A 22,851-nucleotide genomic window follows, 5' to 3' on the forward strand; every position below is an offset into this window, starting at 1 on the left:
GAGTAAAAGCGAATTGCGACTGAATAATATAATAATATACAGAAAAAATATATAAAATAAAAATCTAATGCAAATTATTGTGACATAGTCGCTATGCTTTGCTACAATTTTTAATCGTACTTTAATTAAAACATCACTTGACTTCAGGTCAAGACCCGTAGTTTGGATATAGATAATCAGGGCATCCGGCTCCTAAGCTCACCATATCTGATGTTGATTTTCCTCTATTAAACTTTTCATATCTGGTCTCGATTTTCGTCTATTCAATTTACCATATCTAATGTCTATTTGTATCTATTAAGCTTTACATGTCTGGTCTCGATTTTAACGTATTTAGCTCTCCATATCAGGTCTCGATTTTAACCTATTTAGCTCCCCATATCAGGTCTCGATTTTCATCTATTTAGCTCTCCATGTGTGGTATCGAATTTTTCTATTTGGCTTTCTATGTATGGTCTCGATTTTCATCTATATGATTCCATCCTCGAGATTAACGAAGGACAGACAGATAATGGTGGGAATTTACAGAACTGCAATTTGAAAATTACAATTCAAAAAGAATTTAAAAAATAGATGTTTAGAAAATCCAGAAAATTGCACATTGGCGAGGCACGAACCATTAAAACTGGTTATTTACTAAAACGTTTGTTAAATAAAGTTTATTAATAGAGAATAGGTTATTTATGTACTGTACATTGTAAGGTAAGAAATACAATAGGAGTCTACTGTATAAGATCAGAGATTCAATAGGGAATAAATATACTATGTAAGATAATAAATACAGTATTACAATATTAATTTAAAGGAAATTCTTCTATTTCTAGATATCAGACTTAACATAGAAATATTTTCTTTATTACTGTGTTTAGATTCAAATTTATATAATGTATTTTGTTTTTAATTCCAGAAACGTTGACGTGACTGAATTCCTATGTAACAATGGAATAGTTGAACAGTAACAGCTGTTATAGGGATAAACTGTTCAAGAACAATTACGACAGTTCACAACAGGTATTGATTACCCTTTTAATTTTAATAAAATTTAATAATGTTAAAGGTTAAAGATACTTTCTTTATAAAAAAAAATACGCTATAATGTCCTCCATGTTGAATTATTAAGGATCGACTTCTATAAATACCTTGCAACAGCTGCCCATAATGGCAGTTCTTCCCTGGTGTATCGCCTAAATTTATCTTAATGTATCGTATAGAAATGTCATCTGACTCCTACATCCTTATACTCATTTAATTCACGTAATTAATTCCCTATATATTTTTAAGATTTAGAATTAAAACTGAAGATTTAACACATCGATTCATCATTTGTTCGGCCATTTTTCATAATTTTAACGTCCTTGTTTAGCTCGAAATTTCCGATTTAATGGGTGATAATGTTGATATTTCTTAATAAAATATTGAATTATGAATTCGATCTGTTAAAAGTAAGAGAGTATTGAGGTTAGAAACGATAACAAATCGAGGTGGTCTGTTAAATTTTAATGAATATCGGTGCGTTGAAAGGAAGGAAAATCTATTTTAACAGTAAATTATGGCTCTATTAAGAGGGGAAAGGCAATTTGATAGAGAGGAGTGGAAAGAAGTAGAGTAGACTTGGTAATAGAAAAAAAAAATAGATGAAGCTGCCAAAGAGTCGTAAGAAATGATGATGATGAGGACACGATAAGATGGAGATATCATTATATCTTTTACAGTTTTATTTTCGTCGAACGTATGTTACTGTCGTTAGAATTTAAGAAAATACTTTTTTAAGTGTAATTGCCCTTTTACTCTTTTTTTTATTGTTTGCTCTTTTTGCTTCGTGTGCACTTTGAAAAGTAATAAGAAACTATGGTAAGAAAAGGTTTAGTTCGGCAGAGATTTAAAGATTTCTTCAGGCCTGTCGTGGGTTCGACCAGTCGGTGATGGCTAATTTCATTATATTTTAATTAATTATTCCGCATTTCACATAATGACTCTTGAATTACTAAATGGAATGACCAGCAAGATTTCCGAATTTGAATATGTTACATTGTGTCTAGGATTAATTTTTAAGTGAAATTCTTTGAGATGTACAGTGTTTTAATAATGGATACAATTACCTCTCATACAATTGTCACTCTAACAGCTGATGTGTGTATACCGTTAGAACAGACCATACTAACTATTCTACAAAACAATATATTGGACTGATGACATAAGAAGACACAACAGATGAGCGATTTGCCAAGAGAGAAGGGCTGGTTCCTGTTTATTCATAATTTAATCTTTTATTATGAAATATTTTCTTGTCAATTGATTTAAAGAATACATAATTTTGCTTACAGTAGCCAAGCGGATTAAACCATAAAACAGTGGTAGTTAGTCGCTGGTTCTCACCTGACCGACAAACTGACCACGTGGAGTTTTCGGATTTTTTTCACATGTCTAAATACCTGAAAGGGGAAAATTTCCCACGTAACGTCTTCCCGGGAGGAACCCCCTTTTGCAGGTGTTGGGATGCCTTATTCCAATAGTAAAATCCTATCCATATAAAATCCTTCGAAAGTTCATTTTATAAATTTGTATCAATTACAGCCTTCAGGATGGTTTATACAATTATTTGGTCTTAGTTATTATAAGTTTAACAATGAAATAGTAATGTTAAATTATTAACTTCTTAATCTGTTTCATCCATTGATGCTTTTAAACTTGTGTAAATTAATAAAACTGGGTTTTTATACAGTTCGAATGATCTGACACCATGCAATTTGTGAATAAACTAAGATCTAAGCAACTAATCGAACGGAATTAAGTCATATTTTCTGTTGAAGAAAGCTTTCTCAGTTTAATTCCTTCAGAGAATAGGGAATTATTTAAAGAGAAAAGTGTTTAATTCTCTTTCGGATACGATAATAAAATAATTTAACTCAATTTATTTACGTTAATTGTAATTTAATATCATTCTTTATTAAAGTTTCTTTTTCATTTACTATTTTTAACTCGTTAAAAAAGAAGTATTAAAATATATTTTCATTGAGAAAGCTCAAAAGTGAGGACATAAAGATGTCAATAAATACTCTAGGGTGTTTGTTTATTGTGCTGTTAGTTTATTGCCTATGGGAATTTTCAAAGGACAATAATGAAACTGATTCAGAACTTTGTCTAAATTTCATTGGCTTCTTCATAAGAAATAGACTGCTGAAATTTAATGCCACAAAGTATCCTAAAACATTGATTGTGATTAAAGTAAACAATAGGGACGTAACGATCTCCAGCTCAATTTAAACTTGTAAGTTTCGATCTACGGTATGAAATTGCTGAATAAACAATTGTTATTTTCACGATACTGTTCTAGAACAATTGAGATTCTCTTGTGTATCGTAAGTTATAATACTGCTGTACAGACAGTGATCGAATTTTATTCTTTATATATCTGTCGTTTCTTTGATGTTATAAGAGATATTATTAGAATATCTTGTTCTAGAATTCATGGAAATTCGACCATCTACAATTATTATTAAACGATGGTGTGAATAAAATCGAAGAGCAACAAGGAAAGTCGAGAAGAGCACCTTGTTCTTTGCTGTCAATGAACCATTGAGGATTTTCTGAAGATTATTGAAGAAAATTGATTATTTTTTTTTTCTTAAATCTCATGCCAATTCTCTGTGAAGACGAGGAGGAAATAAGTATGAAAATCCGAGTCTCTCCTGATTTTTAATGTTTGACGTGTTGTAGAATTTTCAATTTTAATAAAGAAAAATACGACAAGAACATGAATACGTTACATAAATATAATTATCATAAAGTACTGTTTATTGAGAGGACATCGTTAATGGAGTGGAGAAGCAAGGTAAAGTCGTGACTTCATTATATTTCTTTCCTTCATTTCGTAAATGTATTGGATTTACCACAAACAAATTACACCGAGGCTACTTTAATCTATACAACAATATTTTGCATTTTGTTTATTGATTCGAGGTAAGTTTCAAGTAAATCAAATGGACATTCTCTTGTCATTTATCACACAGGATTGTATTGAATAAGGCAATGCAACACCTGCCTGTAAAGAGTACTTTCTACATCTCTATTAAGATATTATGTTGTTATTGGATAATAAAGAGTTTAGAATTGATTAAATGTATATTTTATCGATAGTAATTCTCGTTAATTTTTGATTTTATTTTCATCCTTTGTTCTATTTCTCCATGTCGAATTGTTAATCTAGTAGTACTATAGCAGTGTAATTGTATTCGTTAATTATTAATGATTAGGAGCATCGCTTTTTATTTATATTTAATTCATGAAAACAATTAAAACACATAAATTTAATTTCAATTTCTTTGTTCGTGTGGGCAGCCAGTATCGACGGTTGTGTATAATGATCGACTGATGGAAAAGAAGGACATTTTTTTTGTTTGTTTACCAATTATTTCACGTCAATTTGGCCTTTTTTAAATACCGATATACTCCTTTATTTACATTTAATGTGGATAAGTGTTGTTTGGTCATTTATAAAATAATATAAAAGCAATTTTTGCACGTAAAAACACGAAACTCTATATTACACTAGAAAAAGTAGTTTTATCGTGTTTAATACAGAAAATGTACTAGAATTTAAATAATTTATAATAATTATATCGCTCTTTTCTTACATAGTAAACGTCATGAAAGATCGCTATGAGATTAATTAATAACTGTTATTGAAACAATATATGTTCGTTGTAGTGCTTCTGTAAATATATACAAGTAATTTTATCGTAATCAGAGAGTAGTACCTTCTCTTGGATCTAGGCTGAAGAAAGGAAGAGAGTGAGATGAAGTGCCATATGTACTGAACAGATAGATGGATAAGACGGGAAAGTAGATCTCAGTAGTGTATTGGGCGAATAGGATAAAAAAGAGGAGAGATGTTTCAGTAGTGTACTGGGCGAATATGATAAAAAAGAGGAGAGGTTTCAGTAGGGTACTGGGCGAATAGGATAAAAAAGAGGAGAGGTTTCAGTAGTGTACTGGACGAATAGGATAAAAAGGGGGAGAGAGGTTTCAGTAGTGTACTGGGCGAGTGAAGAGGAAAAGAGAGGAGAGAATGTTCCAGTAGTATACTGAGCAGATAGGGAGGATAAGAAAGAGGAGATAGGGTTTCAGTAGTATACTGAGCAGATAGGGAGGATAAGAAAGAGGAGATAGGGTTTCAGTAGTATACTGCGCAGATAGGGAGGATAAGAAAGAGGAGATAGGGTTTCAGTAGTATACTGAGCAGATAGGGAGGATAAGAAAGAGGAGATAGGGTTTCAGAGGATAAGAAAGAGAATAGAATGTTCCAGTAGTATATACTGAGCAAATAAAGTATAAGAAAGGGAAAGTAAGTCCCAGTAGTATACTGAGAGACGGGATGAATGAGAAAGTATGAAAATAAATACGTACTATACTTGTTGAGAAATATTTCTACAGTTAGTTAAATTATGCAAAAGAGCAACTTCGCTATAATGATGCAATAGGACAGTATAAAATGAATATTAAGTGTAATGGTTTATGAAATATCGTCCTTAATCTTAATACTAATCAGCCAACTTCGTTTACCTACAGTATATTTACAAATAACTTTAAATAAAATCGCTAACATTGGCTAGCATTCTCCTAAATAACTAAAACTGAGCTTCATATTCGTACTTATAATGAATACGAACTTTTTAAATCGATACGAACTTTAAAAGTCTGGCTGTACTAATGTACTTATTTAATTTACAATATTCAATTATTGTCATTCTCGGTTGGTCTGTAAATCGAAAAATATGTTTAATTTAATAAATTTTATTATTGGTTAGAAATTCAATATATTTTAGTCTGTATCTCTTTCTTTCTTCCCCATCGTAAGAAATCGAGAGTAATGTATCGTCTAGGAAATACCAAATGTCGATTGTCACAGGTCAAAGGTCATTTGATATTAGACACGTTAATTTATTACAGGTTAGAATTAATGATATCTGTCATTATTTCGCTTGTATATAGAAAATATACTCTGATTTTTTTGTATATTTTAAGGGGTGAAAATCAACTAGTGTCTTGTCTTATGTTCTAGCCAGACCTTGACCTTCCTCTTGACCTTGACCCACTAGCTACATCCCAGTAAATAATATTTTCTAAATTGAAGATAAAAGAATTTTAGATCATCTCTACACCTCTGACATCGATCTAGAGATGTAGAGATGACCATTCACAGTGAGGGTTTAACAACTATCCCTGTGAATATTAATGAATAGTCATTAATTATGGCGAAAAGAATGGGGGAAATTTAACGATTTACTAATACAAAACTATTCTTTATGCTAAAATTCGTTTCAGGAATCAAAAAAATGTATAGGAAATAGTTGTTTGCCATTAAAAGTAGTATTAGTTCAATGGAAAAATACAGCATTTTCTTGTATCAAATTGAATTTCATGTGATACTTGTTGTGTTTTAGAATGAATACTAATTATAATTACTAATTACTTGAATGAAATGTCTGTTTGTTATATAAGAGGTGCCTGTTAATGTATCGTCACTGCTGAACTGTTTACCACAATGGCTATAAAGATCATGCTGCATCCAGAATCTAAAGGTATATTATTACATATAATAGTAATTTATATAGTGTGACTAGTAATATTGATGGACAGAATATAAACTAAGCTTAATTTCATAGTTGGCTTAGTTTTCAATATGTGTGTAGTCCCTTCGGAATGATATAGACGTTCAGAACGTATTGCATTCAGTTAAAATGTGTTTTATGCTTATAATATAGTATTGTATACAATAAAGTATTGGTATATTGATTGGTTCTCATTGCAATTCCTTCAGTTTGCCATGCATCTCGAATATTTTGATGACACTAGACTTATATTTAGGCTATGTGAATAAAGTGTATACGGTACAATCATTATATATTGGCTATGTACAGTATGTATTTCGGATTCATTTCAGAATTTTTAATATCGCGTATAATCCCTGAGAGAAAAATAATTTTAATTATTTAATTATAGAAATTCCGTGAATTCTCTCGTCATTATTACTGGCATGTCATTCGCGTCAAGTTCATAGTTATTGGATGAAACAATATGTAAAGTGTCCGTACCGTTGCTATAGTTACGGGAGGATGGACCGAATCGATCTCTCCTTCGAAACCAAATGATGGAAGTTTATATTTTCTATTTAAATAAAGTTAATACAAGACTAAGGATTAGAGGAGAAAGAAGAAGGATAGAAATTAGAAAGAGAGGAACTGATCTTGACAGTTTTCTGGAGGTGAATTTTGATTATTCCTAAATGATCGACAAAGGAAGTTGAAACGTATAAAGTGATGAAAAGTGTGTCGTCAAGCGGTTTCATCTGTTCTAAGAACAATCTAGAATAGGATAAGAAGGATCGGTCTCTCTTCTGTGTGTTTCTAATAATACAGTTTATAGTTCATTTCACACTAACAACACGTTCGAAAATTTGTATAAAACGTATGTTTATCCATTATACGTACCTAATAATACGTACGTACATTAATCATTATACGTACCTAAACGAATAGAACACTGCAATGGATTTAAATGTAGTATTCTAAAAACCATACATTTTAATGCATTGCATTATTTGAAAAACTATAAATATAGCTTTTATTGGTCACGTTTTTTTTTTAGATTTTGGAGCCCCACTCCCATCTTTACAGTGCATCACTACAATGCATTGTAGTGATGCACTGTACAGGTGTGGACATAGACGCAATACACATAGACACAATACAATAATTGTGGTGTTTATGTGTATAAAAAATTTTTTGGTTATGTTTATGAAGTTTCGAAGTGAGGATGATTTCGAAGTGGAATCACCTCTATTGTCATAGGAATGACCTGAAATTTTACTCCATTTTCATAGGTATGACCTCAGTTTTACTGCATTGTCGTAGGATTTAGGTATGACCTGAAATTTTCAGTTTTCTATTGTAAGTTTTTGACATTAGAAATTGTATGTAAGATTGGTTTTTCTATTATATGAGAGAATTTATATATATATATATATATCATANTTTGTTACTTTTTCACAATCTCAGTTATTAACAATGCAGTTGCATTCCTTTGATACACAATAAAATAAAAATTCTTGTTTATTGGGCCGCAATTCTCTAATTCCAGAAATTTTAACATTTATACATATGAAGTTTCTTCTTAAGCAATACAAACTTGGAATTAAATTAATTTCTCTATATTTTTATATCTAAAATTTTAAACAAACTTTAAAAAATATTTTTAAAAGGTAGCAAGAGATTTAAATAAAGAAAAAAATTATTTACGAAATTTGTAAAGTAAAATATAAGAAAGTATATCAAATTTATGTCAAGAGAATAAAATAAAATAAAGGATCAAAAGATTTAGAAGAGAAAATCAACAGAATAATCCCAAATAAAATAGAATAAGCAAAATATTTCGAGGTAGAAAAACATATACTTGACAAAAACAGAAGTAATTTTAATAATGTTAGTAACAAGTAAAATCTTCATTACATCCGACCCCACTCGAGAAACATGTGACCCTCCTCTATCTTCCCACTCACTTGACCTTTAACCACCAAAATTTAATAGCTTCAATGACCTTAATACACAAACTCCCGTGCAAAATTTCGGAAATTTTCGACAAAAAGCACACGAGTTAAAAAGCTTTAAAATGGGTAAATAAAATCGTCCCCCAAACACAAACACTAACATTCAAATATACAAAAAGAACCCAACTTTTGGCATTTCTCGATATTTCAAGCCGCTCCTGAGTCCAAAAATGTGAAAATTTTGGGGGGGGGTCAATTCTGAACTTTCTTGTGTTCTATATAACATCCAGAAAAATAAAATAAAAAATATATATTTTTTTATTCGAAAAATATAAATCTAGATTTGTTACAAACAAAAAAAAAAAGGAATTTAAACGCATTTTAAAAATGCGATTAAATTCAACTCCATTTCCGAATAAAGCGGAAAATCTTATTGTGAAAAATACTTTGATTTGTTTTGTGTGCCTTAAATCCTTTCTCTTTTCGTGCTTCTCTCTTTAAAACGTTGCTATGTAAACTTTTATATTTTATGGCCCAACTTTTAGAAGAATGTTCAATAACAAAAGTAAACATTAACTTAAAAGTTTTGATAATAAATTTAAATTCGCCCATAAATTCCTGAGTAGTTTATAAATTAAATAAATATCCCTAATTCTTTTGTTTCTTTTCTGTTTTTTTTATTAGTTTTGTTACTTTTTCACAATCTCAGTTATTAACAATGCAGTTGCATTCCTTTGATACACAATAAAATAAAAATTCTTGTTTATTGGGCCGCAATTCTCTAATTCCAGACACTGTCGGGCTGTCTGTCCTTCGTTAATCTTAAGAACTGTTTTAGATAGATGAAAATCGAGTCCAGATATGGAAAGATTAGGGGCCGAAGACTCCAACTAAGTATACACGAACTTCGTTGTTCAGAGATTTAACTGTCTTCCCTTATTATCGACGTAGAGAAGATAGTCTCATTCAATTTATAGATTACAGGGAATTGTGTAGATTTTACTGACGAATCCAATATTCACTTCTTAAACGACCTGTGGGACAAATTATGTAGAGAAAATTCGTAAAGTGTAGAAGCAAATATCTCTCCTTTGCAATTTATATGTCCTGGCTATCGTTTTCAGAACATAGAAACGCATATTTAGTTCGATATGACCTCTTATAAGTTGTCATAAACGAATTTTAACTTATAAATCAATGGCGAAAACTCCCAACTATTTAAGAGACTTCAATATCATTAATAGGATTTTGCTGTGTTGATTTAATCTTATTAAAATGTTCGGTGATTTCTACAAAGCTATAGTTAGTTTACAGTCGACCCCCCTATAACACTGTTGATAATTCCGTTTTATATGAATTCCATGTTGTACGAGTCACTTAAATTTTACAAATACGTGTGCCGGGCTGTGAACGGCTCACGTATTTGTAAAATCTAAGTGACTCGTACAACATGGAATTCATATAAAACGGAATTATCAACAGTGTTATAGGGGGTCGACTATAAAAAACGAGTGGGATTTACGGTGGAACAATAAAATTGACACCAACTGAATACATAAATAACGAATACGAAACTAGAAGATATCACACTCCAGACTAAATACATCACAATGTCGTTTTATATATCAATAATACGAACTATACTATTGGTTTGTGAATTTATTAGAAGTGTCCTATAATTAGGACTTAACACGTAACTATGGCTAATTATCTGCTGAGACACGTTTATTTCCAAAGAACATATGGACTTGTCATCGGGATATAAAATTGTTAGGAAAGTGTCAATTTAGTTGTCCCACGTCTCATTTCTTCCTTGTTATTTGTATGAAATGCTTTATTTCTAAATAAAATGTATCTATAAAGTGATATCTGTAAATATTTCTTAATATAAACTGTCACTATTATCAAAAAAATAAGGATATTTTCGAGATTGTTGCTGCATTTGAATAAGTTCCTATGAATGTCAATTTTACTTTGTAAATAGAAATATTTTGCAACAAGTATTAAACTTCAACAAATATTGAAATTATTAAAATCTTCCCTACTGAAATCTCAATAAAAGAAATGTTTATCACAAAGTTTTACCAATATATTTGTGACAAACACGTTGAAAATAACAATACTTCAGTAATTCTTTTCTGTCTTTCAATGATAATTGTTCAGAAAGGGAATTCTCAATAACAACAACTATTTCTATGAAATGATGTTTGATACTTGGAATTTTCGTCATATCTGAGGATGATTCTTGTAAATCAATCGTCAAAAACAGAAAAAGAATAGTAATACAATGCATTCTTCTTCTTAAAAATTACATTGGAGAAAAGGAATGCGAAATATTGCTGCAAATAAAAAAATATATAGAAGAGTCTATAAAAGTCTTGTGAATTGTAAATAATAATTGTAACACGCGATTCTTAAGAACATCGTTAATTTAAGAATATTTCTTTATTTATGCAGAGAAAATTCGTCAAATCAAATTTATTTCGCCTTTAATCATAATTTTCGCATGTTAATTACAATAAAGGTTGCTTACACATTTTAAAAATGAATTAAACGACCATTTTCATTTTAAATTATCAATTAACCAATCAGCTTAAAGAAGTATTAATAGTAAAAAAATTTTAAAAGAAATTCTTTCTTTGATTGGTTAGAAGAATGTTCAATAACAAAAGTAAACATTAACTTAAAAGTTTTGATAATAAATTTAAATTCGCCCATAAATTCCTGAGTAGTTTATAAATTAAATAAATATCCCTAATTCTTTTGTTTCTTTTCTGTTTTTTTTATTAGTTTTGTTACTTTTTCACAATCTCAGTTATTAACAATGCAGTTGCATTCCTTTGATACACAATAAAATAAAAATTCTTGTTTATTGGGCCGCAATTCTCTAATTCCAGACACTGTCGGGCTGTCTGTCCTTCGTTAATCTTAAGAACTGTTTTAGATAGATGAAAATCGAGTCCNAGCTTTCATATGTTCATTATTTTCATAATATTACACTAGAACTAATGTTGAGTATTAATTCAACTCATTATAATTTATTTGAGCATTAATTTCACTCATTATAACACTGTTTTTCTTATTCACATTATTTAAACACGAATATAATGTTAAAAGCATTTTGTAGGCTCCTCGTTACTTTTTCTTATTCTTGATTACTGAAGCAGAAAACGCATTTATTCTCTCAATAATAATAATAATAATAATAATAATAATAATTGTGTAAAAGAAAATATCGAATTTTTCTCTAATTCCAGACACTGTCGGGCTGTCTGTCCTTCGTTAATCTTAAGAACTGTTTTAGATAGATGAAAATCGAGTCCAGATATGGAAAGATTAGGGGCCGAAGACTCCAACTAAGTATACACGAACTTCGTTGTTCAGAGATTTAACTGTCTTCCCTTATTATCGACGTAGAGAAGATAGTCTCATTCAATTTATAGATTACAGGGAATTGTGTAGATTTTACTGACGAATCCAATATTCACTTCTTAAACGACCTGTGGGACAAATTATGTAGAGAAAATTCGTAAAGTGTAGAAGCAAATATCTCTCCTTTGCAATTTATATGTCCTGGCTATCGTTTTCAGAACATAGAAACGCATATTTAGTTCGATATGACCTCTTATAAGTTGTCATAAACGAATTTTAACTTGTAAATCAATGGCGAAAACTCCCAACTATTTAAGAGACTTCAATATCATTAATAGGATTTTGCTGTGTTGATTTAATCTTATTAAAATGTTCGGTGATTTCTACAAAGCTATAGTTAGTTTACAGTCGACCCCCCTATAACACTGTTGATAATTCCGTTTTATATGAATTCCATGTTGTACGNTCAATAATAATAATAATAATAATAATAATAATAATTGTGTAAAAGAAAATATCGAATTTTATTGTCTTTGTGAATAGTTTACGTAACGATTGTGGAAATTCTTTTTTAATGGTATCAAATGGAACTGGATAAGGAGAGTCGATTGTGAATTCCTTTTTCGATTTATTGACGTTCTTATTACGTTCTAAGTACTCTCCTTTCTCTTCATTTTCCTTTTTATCTTTCTTCTAGAGTAAGCAATTCTTAATTTCTCCTTCCATTAAACCAGTTTTGTGTAATATTAATTCCATTCTATTGGTTTCTCACTGTGATATAAAATTATTATTTGCATTTATATTATCATAAATTCATAAAATGTGTCGTATTTCGTATACAAACAAACAAACCTTATTAAAGAACAAATAACATAAAAACAAAATGTCACTTGTTCTTCTTGAATTACTTACATAGCATTTTAATTGTCGACAAATAAATAAATCATATTAATCAACTGCAGTGTATAACATACATTGATCAATTCGTATCCAAAGATTGGGCAATACGTACTGTACAGTATAAGGTGTTCTGACGTTCCGACAAAAAAGCAATATAAATTGTATACCTAGAATTTATACAAGTTATTTAGATTCAAGTCTTACCCTAGATCTAAGGAACTTCAGATCTAGGACATACAGATGTATTAGTTTATTCTATTCTACTTTATTAAAAAGTTATTAATGTAATTACTGGAACTGAAACTATACAGTATTTATTAACCGAAAAAAGCATGAATATAGAAGAAATTAATTATTACAGTTTATTTGTATTTGGTAATAAGACACACAAGCCATCTACCGAGGGGGATGCCTTTCTAGAAGACTTTGTATGGGAAACGGGTCTGTAATTAGGTGTTACAAACAGGAAGAACATCCAGAAAATTATAGAAAACTGACTCATTTTAATGACTCTTGGACCGTATTTAGGGGTTAGACACTGACGAAAATCCGGAAAATTCCAGATTGGTTAGATGCGAACCCGTAACCAGTGTTTAGTGGTTTTATCCTTTAAGCTATTGCTCTGGATTGATTATTGGAAATTTTTCTAAAAATACAAAATGGAGGAGTTGATAAAGTAGTTGTGATTTCCGTTTTGATTTATTGACATTCCTCTTCCTATCTAAATACTTTCTTTACTCTTCTTCTTCTTCCTTCTTTAGCAGATGTTTCTGATCTTTCCTATCAATACTTAGATTTTCTGTTACTTTAGAAAACATTCCTCTGCTTGATATAAATGATTCCATTATATTTCTAAGAATAAATTTATGATAATGATAATTTTTGAATTAAATTGAGTGTATATGATCACATGATTCGTAGAACCAATTTTTAATATTTATGAAAGGGCAATTAATAAGAAAGAAATTAATAGAAAGACAAAGATTGAAGTGGGGGAAGTAGGGAAGAAATAGGGAAAAACAGAATAAAATAAGGAAGAAGGAGAAACAGATGATAATTTTCTATTGCACAAGTTAACATTCTTCATATATATATTTGACTCTAATCTTAATTAAATTAATCGTACAAAATTTTATTGTTTAATTAACATTCCAAATTACAAATATCTCGACTTTTGATATTAATAAACGTAAATTAAAATAATTTATGATTTAATATATAGGATTAAAGTTCAGAACTTCTAATGATTAGAGATAACCAATGTCAATTATTATAGATTTTAATTCGTTTTTTTGAAATCCGTTTGAAAATTCCATTCACAAAGTTTCTTCATAATTTATTTCCCTTAGGAAAAATTTAATATTGACTGCAAAAATCAAGACTTTGGATTTTTAAAAACAAAGAATTTGGCTCTAATCTCTCTTTAAACTTAAACAAGAGTGTTATTTAATTAGATTTTTCATCAATTTTTGTTGGAATAAAACCTTTCCTCAAGAGTAAACTTACTTTTGGGATTCTTCCTCGTCCAACGGAAAGACAAAATACTTTATGGCATATTTCTTGATCGATTTGAATGAATAATTATTCCATAAATTTCGTTTAATTTGCGAATATTTCTTCGGAATTCCATAAAGAACTTCTTTGAATAACCATTCAAACTAGCAATTTACGTTTTATTAGATAAACCGAAAAATATTGAAGCAATAAAAGAGATCCAAAGACGAAAGTGGATCTTATTTGTTTAATTTAAAATTAAATTTCATTACATTGCAGTTTTCAAATTTCAGACCTACACATTTCCACTGTCGACTGTCTTCCTGCCTGTCCTTCGTTAATCTCGAGAACTGAGTTAGATTAAAATCGAGGCCAGATAAGGTTAAACTTAGGAGCCGGAAGTCCTCATTAACAACGTAAGACTGGACTTTACTTGATTTTTTTAAAATTGAACGATGATTAAAAATTGCTGCCCGGCATTGTGACGATATCACAATAAATAAGTACTCATTAATTATAAAATATTATGCAATTTTCTATCAAATAAAAGTCTTTTTATAGGCTCTACTGTAGAAAAAGTTGTAGCATTTGTTCAGAGAATCTCATCAAATGGAAGTAATTGCTCCAACCTCTAACAGTCATTTCATTTTCCTCTTAATAATTGCCTCACATTTCACTTGATGTTTTTCTTTCTTTTCTTTTTCTTCTTCTCACTTCATTTTTGTTCTCCTTTCTTCTTCTAGATAAAAGGTAATGGCGACTTCTACCTTATTTTTTAATCGTCTAATTTGTTCTAGATCCATTTAATTTTAAATTATTTCAATTAAACTATCAATAATAGAAATATTTTCTGAAATTTCGCTTGTTGCAAAGCGATTTCGAGAAGTCTCTTATTTATATTGATGCACGGTCAAACTTCTAAACGACATTCACTAAAGGGAACATTAAAAAAAGGTGACCGTTGTTTGGTGATTATTTCGTATGCTTTTAATCATTGGTCGCCGTATACAGGTGGCTATTATTGGAGGTTCGACTGTGTTCGGAAAACTCATTTTGAAAGTAAATTAATGCATAATTTGTATATATTTCTCTTTATAAGAATATCACGTAATGCTTTAATGGCTTCATTAAACGAGTTGGAACTACTGTGACTTTCTTACACAGGTTTATATTGAATCGAAACTTGTAATCTTGGAAATATTTTCAGGCTAATTCCATTATTAACTTTGAATAGTTGTAAAGGATGGAGATCTCCTTCAATCATTTGTTAATTTCAAAGGATAAAGAAGATTCAGTGGATGTGAATCCATTGAATAAAAACTATAAGAGTTACTTCGTGTAATCTTCTCACTTTTATGTTAATTAAATTCTATAAATGTATCAATTACAGAAATAGAAAAAATATATTGATATTGGAAGGGATTTTGATAATTAATTTAATTCAAAAAGTAGTATTTTACTTTAAAAAATTAATGTATAAGCTACACCCAACTGTTGAAGAAACATTCTCCATCTGTTTTTATCTCTTTCAGTTAATTGTTTTCTATTATTTTTTTAAATTTAGAAATCAATAATTGAATAATTCTTTCAGATTTTAATTAAATTAAGAGATTAAAAGGAATTATTGTACAATTCCTTTGTTCTAGAAATTCGTTTCGCGTGTCAATGTATAAAAGAACACGCAATATTTATAATTCGAAACAAATGCGATTTGTAAAAATATCTTTATCTCGTTAATTAATGCAAATTTCATTTTAATCAATTAAGAAATTTAACTTTATACCAGCAATTATTTACTATCAGTTCGTATCTGGTCTCGATTTTACTGTCGTCTTGCTCCTGTACATCACACTTCTGTTAACAATCGAGTCATGCTGGTCATCTATCTAACCCTGAGATTAATGGGCAGAGAGACGGATTGAATGACAATGGGAATGTATAGGTCTGTGTATAGGTCTATATTACTTAGAAATTTAAGAAAACAGAGAATATTTGGGGAATATTGATCGAAGTTTCAAATACAAAAATTGCAGATTACTTTAGAATAAAATATACACAATTTTTTTAACTATTTATATTCAGTGCCTAGATGTCACAGTTCTAGTAATAAGTGAAGAGGATTTAGTGAAAGACAATCCAATATTCATATATTTGTATACAATATAGCTTTATATTGTTAGAAAATGAATTGAAAACAATCAGCAAGACGGAATTTGTACAAGGGAAAAACAAGGGAAAGCTCTAAAAATCAAGTATATCTGGCGGAATCGATAAAATAATTCTTCAGTAGCCATAAAGTCACAATTTATTTTCTAGGATTAGTCGATAGAATGCAGAAAGTTTAATAAGTTGCTCCTAAAGAGTACAAACGTAGTCACCCCTTTACCACTACACTAGAAACGAACTGTGAACTCTTGCATACTGTTTGTCGTATTCAAAGCCTTCTTTATTCATTGACAGAGGTAAGAGGGTCCCTGCAGAAGTTCTGATGCTGCACTCGAAAACGGGTAGTGACTTTAATCTCTCAGATGATTATTTTTTTTATAAGCTGAGGATTCTCTTGTTTCTTTCCTCACAGTTGTTAAGAGGATTTCTTTTGTTTAATACAATTGTATTTTCTATAGTTACTACATTCCTGGTGAAATTTTTGGGCTATAAATTCCCACAGGCGTCAGTTCATCTCTCCATCTGTGTGTCTGTCCTTCATTATTCTCTGAAATAGATGAAAACTGAAAATAGATCTGGAAGGAGTAGGGATAGAAGGCCCAGATTAACTATGTATTAACACCCTATCTGCACCGGAAGTCACGTGATTTCAATTCAAATATTTTCTTAGGAACAGATAGGAGACCAACATGACACTCTTGTTAACAGGAAAAGTATGATGTACAGGGGCAAGCCACTATTAATTTGAGGTGGAGAGCATATTTTTTAAATTAGATATATTAAAAATTTCAGCTCAACACTGTGACGATGTCATAATAAATTCATATTTTACGTGTAGAAAATATATAATTTGAGCAACTTGTCAATATTCCCTTGAGATAAAAACTTGAAAATTTAAGTTAATATTTAAATTTTATATATAAAATTTTAAACTCAAAGCATGATGCCATAAAGATTTAACTTGCCAAATCGGCTTACTTTACGTCTAGCCATTTACAGCTGAGATTCAGAATATATACGACAAGAACACAATGTTTATTCACGTCACGACTTACGTTCCACCCTCAACTTTATCTTCTGGTGAGAGAGTCGATCTTCAACATTTTTCGCCACATTTATTCTTCTTGTCACTTTGATGCTCAAGAGATTTATGTTGTTGTCACACATTTCCTTCCTACGTCATGTTTACTTGAACACACAACCAATCACTAATGTGCAAGAAAAGTTTTTTAGATTTTATATAAATTTCAAAAATTTTACTTTCAAATGATTTCTATTGAAATTCTTTTAATCTTATACAACATTTTCATTTTCTTCCAAATATGTTATTGCAAATATGTTATTCTTCTAATCTATATCAATGAAATTATTAGGTTGTAACAAATTCTATCCAAAATAATTGAAAATTTTATTTGCAGAAAGTTTATTTTTCAGTAATCAATGTGTTGTCCCTTATTGGATATAATCTCAAGCCGTCTTTCNGGAGTAATTAATTAGTTTGTTGTTTCAGTTGCTTATTAGATAAAATCACTGAACGCTAGTACTTGAGTTGGTCGTGGGTTCGCACCTCATCAACAGGATTGACCACTTGATTGGTTGGGTTGTTTGAACCATATGTTTGTATGGAATGCGGCTCGCAATACAAGGGCATGCTGCTGAAGGTAGTGTATCCCGGGAATATAGAGAAACTGGTCTCTATTTAGATGTTAGATACGTGTTGAAAACACCGCATTTTCACGTTTCTATATGGCAACGTAACACGTGGATGATCTTGGCAGATCGTCCACATGTTGTCCAGGAGGTATCCCCCTGGACAATACTGGACAACACATCAAGATTAAGCTTTAATCCAGGATTTATTCCTTTCCGGCTGCTCTGGTGAACAGAACGGGTTCTTGCTTTAATAGGTCGAAGTTTTTTTTCAACTATTTTTACCCCTGTAAGTAATAAGAGGGCCTTTCAAATCATACTCACCATAGATATGATATACAAGACCTTCCTGTGTCATACTTATGGTGCTTATGATTTAAAAGGCCTTCTTAGTGGCCTGGCATTCCAGAAAATTTTTGAGGTTTTCGTACCCGGAATTCGAATGAAAACGTACTGTTTTCTATTTCATTAAATATCATTTTGATTATATTAACAAAACCATAATTAAATTCAGTGAAAGGTCTATCTTTATGCATTCTTAACTAATACTTAAAAATGAAAGTATGATAATGATAATTGTACATCATTAAATTAAGTATTGTGAGCTAATTGTATACTAATTCCTTTCATAATTTGATATTAGCTTTATCATTTAAGTAAGAAGATACAAAGCTAGACTATCTTCACAAGAATAATTGGAATTCCTCGAAGGTTGCAAAGAGGAATGAAGAGGATAATGAGAGAATTTCATATTTCATTACTTTTTTTTAATTACAGAAAGGTTTGCATCGATTCTTCTAATAGTTGAATCGATCCAATAAAGGATTAATTAGAACAACAATTTGTAAAGGTATCGTTAAAGTTGATAAATTTCTGTCATTAATTTTATACATTAAACCCATTTATAAACCTAAAAATAAGATATTTAAACTATTTTAAAACCAAGTTTTAAAAATAATTAAATTTAACTAAGCTTTCCATATCTGGCCTCGATTTTCTTTTATCTTTAGTACGTTCTCTATCTAAACGAAGTACAGACAAGCCGACCAACAATAGTAGGAGTGTATAGGTCTGGAATTTGAAAATTGCAGACCTATAAATATCTACTGTGATGGGAATTTAAAGATCTATCTGTCCTTAATCTCCAGAACAGAGTTAAATAGATGAAAATCGAGACCAGATACATATTTGGTTTTCTACAGTAATTTTCCCTTCACTTAGGTAAAGTCGAATAATGATAAAAATCTGGTCGCGGGTTCGCACCTGTTGGTGTAATCATCTGGATTTTTCTCATTTTTATCGTGTGTAGGGAGAGTTTCTTGCATTGTCAATCTCGTAAATCGTACGATCAATAGATACGTCACGCAACTTTAACACTAGTAAATGAATAATGCTAAATTAGCATCCTTGGTACTTCTATTTATCAGTCACTTGATTAATTCAAATTTAGTTTTAAAGGGGTTGGATTAGTTTGTTGTCGCATTTCTTGATATCTCGAACCTTTATAATTAATTGCGTGACAGTAAGCCATATATTATCAATAGAAGTGAGCCATATACTATATTATCAGAATTAAGTGTTTCTGGTTCACTTTCTGTTTATGAAGATCCCTTGAGGATCGAGGAAGTTAATTGGAGAAAAACTTCTATGCGAAACTGGTCTCTTTTTATGTGTAACTAATGTGAAGAAAACCTAGAAAACTACACGTAGCCAGCGCGATGGACAGGTGCGAACCCACGACCATCTACCATTGTATTGTTCAGTGGTTTCATCCACTCCGAGAGGGGTAATCCAGGAAGATGGTAAGGAAATCTTTTGAGAGTTGTCCAGGCATGTTAATGAGGGAATTTTTCGAGGGAGGGTGGTCTAGAAAGGCGGTGTGAAAATTTTTCAATGAGTCGACTAGGCTGTTTGATGAGGGAATTTTTCGGGGTGTGGTCAGCCCCGGATATCGGACCACTCACCGAACAATCTCTGGTGTTTTTGTACCCGTTCGGATTCGGTCTCGTATTCCCAGAGCGGTAGGATAATACCTTATTTTCTTTCTATCATATCTTTATACGTTTTCTTCAATTCCTTTCCATTCTGGAGACATCCCCAACAATATACAATGCTTTGAAGTTATTAAATTTGCATAAGTTAAGTATATGAAGCACGAATGACAATTGATAATAATAATATTGTTTATAGAAGCTCGTAACAGATTAATATTATTGTATTTGGGTATTAAATTTGCCTTAATTAATGCAAATATCTGAAACAAGGTAATAAACTTGATCAGTTATGATATTTAGTGAATTATATTTCGTATTGTTACATTAATTGTCTGTTATACAATGCGATTTAATTGAAACGATAAATTTCATTCAAATTTTCAATAATTTGATCTCCCATTCTTCGAAAATGAATTATTTAAAATGTGGCCATTTTGAATTGATTTTAATTCGTTTACATTCCAATTTGTTCGTTTAAGATACTCAAATTTATTTTTTTAAATGTGTGGTATTTAATTAAAAGTTTGAGTAAGTTAAAACAGTAATTGTTCCTAAATTCTTGGTATAAATTATTATATTTTGGGGGTTTCACTTTCGTCTAAGTTTATTTCCATAAGAAGAAAAGGGAAAAATAAAGGAATTTCTTCTCTCACATGAGAAGAATCTTTAATTTTAAGGAAGGAAACGAGTAGAAAAATATTGAATACCGAAGAATACCGAAGAAGATTCTTCAATAGATATAATCATATTATATCTATTGAAGAATCTTCTTCCACGTGTATCTTTTTCTTCATCATCATAAAGTACAGTAAATTGCAAGAAGATAAAAATACAGGCACACTAGTTGCTAGTCGCGGGTTCACACCTCACAAACGGGATAACTGCGTGGAATTTCTGCGTTTATTTACGTGCCTGAATTTAAATAGGAACCATTTTTACTTACTTTACGTGTCTAGTACTCGAATAGGGGAGTCAGTTTCCCTATAAAAAGTCCATCTAGGATTGCTCTTGTTGCTTTGCCGTATTCCTTCAAACACTGATGGAAAGGAAACATCTTATTCACCTTTATGACAGGGATTCGGATCGTATCTCTATTACATTCCTTTCATGTCTGCATGTAGAGATTATACTTAAAATAGACTAATTAAATATGAAATAAATAAAATTCGTAAAATTGTTACATTTATTTGCTTTATTTGTTGATACTTACAGATTTTCCTTTTGCTCTTCTCTATATAGAAGTCTTGATTTCTTCTTTATCTAACTGTTATTCAATACTCCTCTTTATCTTCTCCTCTATTTTCATTCGTCTCTCTCTTTTTCTAAACAATCACCCTCTTTCCTGTGCATTTGTCACCATCAGGAAGTAACACGAAGCCAAAGAAGGTACTTTTTAAAATCGCGGAATATGGCCTTTTTTGTGTGACGTATATAAGCCAAAAAATACTGCTAGAGGGCGCTGAACGTTTCAGTATCGACACACCGATCTGGTGTGTCAGTTGCTTGTGTGAACGTTTAGGAAGATGTTATCTTTAAGCATTGACACTACTATTGTGTAGACAAGTGTCATCTGGATATCTGGTGCTACTTTAATGAACCTCACTCTTATTTATTGTTGGTAAGTGTATTATTTTTCTGATGATAATCTATTGATAAGTCTAAAGACGAGGAACAAACAGAATACTTAAAGTGTCTGTTTCGTCACACTAATCCTTGTTAGATGGGCTTCTTACGAGTTGGACCTGAAAAAAACTGGGATGTTGGTCGGGTACGAACCCACATCCAGTGTTCAGTAATGTTATCCACTCATTATCTATTTCTAAATTATAATTTTAGCATCAATAACTTAATAATTTGTTCCTTATATGTGTTAACTGAAACAAGTTGGACTAGGTTAATTACGATGTTACCTGTAAACATATAAGTGAATATATCAAATAATGTTGGAAACTTGATACATTTTGTGTTAATTATGCAATTGGAAACACAGTTAATGTCGATATTCATCTGTATACAGGACTGTAGTCAATCCTCTGAACGGATAGAAATACGAAAAATTGGCCGTTATTTACAGGTGACCGTTGTTGGCAGGTGGCCATTATTAGAAGTATTTGCGTTAATATAATTAAATTATTTTAAACACGTTTAATTTAATCGTTTTTAGTGTTTATGATCAGATTATCAAGAAAGAAATTCGATAGGTTCCTTATTTTTTTCTAAGAAATCAGAGTAATGTTTCCTCTAAGAAATACAGGAAACAGACTTCCAGTAGACATTACTTGATACTTTAATTATTTTTTATTCAGTTTACTCCTTCCACATTAATTAAAGTATCTCAATTAGTTAATGAAAGTCTTCGGTATATATATATTTTTTAATTAATTCGAATTTAAGTGGATTCGGTTATAAATTATCGTGTTTAATTAATTCTACTTCTACATTTATACTCGTTATACTTAATAAAAACACAGCTTCGAGTCTTTTATAGCAGGTAGTTACAGTAGATAACATGTGTTGTACATCTGTAATTTATAATTAATAAAAGAAAAGTCATAAAGTGCGTTTTGAAAGGAAAAAGAAGTTATAGCATTTAAAAGAATCATATAATACGACTTTTTAAATATTAGGATTTACAGGAATAAAGATTTATGTGAGACTATACTATAGTATTTACATACACTGCTGTTTTATACAGGTTTTTATGATACTACCACTTAAATGTATACGTAC

General features: G+C 30.5%; 1 protein-coding gene across 3 annotated transcripts in view; it reads left to right on the forward strand.

The window, feature by feature from the left end:
• The window catches only part of LOC111620969 (alpha-1,3-mannosyl-glycoprotein 4-beta-N-acetylglucosaminyltransferase B-like), a 171,390-nt gene that overhangs the window by 42,875 nt on the left and 105,664 nt on the right, over positions 1-22,851 (forward strand). For 2 of the 3 annotated variants that reach the window (XM_023364044.1, XM_023363333.1), the window contains exon 2: positions 908-1,011. The gene's annotated coding sequence lies outside the window, so the exon portion shown is untranslated. Of the gene's footprint in view, positions 1-907; positions 1,012-21,619; positions 21,740-22,851 lie in introns of those variants that run through there. The other variant, XM_023364705.1, reaches the window with a different exon arrangement.

This window comes from Centruroides sculpturatus, unplaced genomic scaffold (assembly GCF_000671375.1).
Source record: "Centruroides sculpturatus isolate CEXI.00-Female unplaced genomic scaffold, Cexi_2.0 scaffold146, whole genome shotgun sequence".
Taxonomy (NCBI): domain Eukaryota; kingdom Metazoa; phylum Arthropoda; class Arachnida; order Scorpiones; family Buthidae; genus Centruroides; species Centruroides sculpturatus.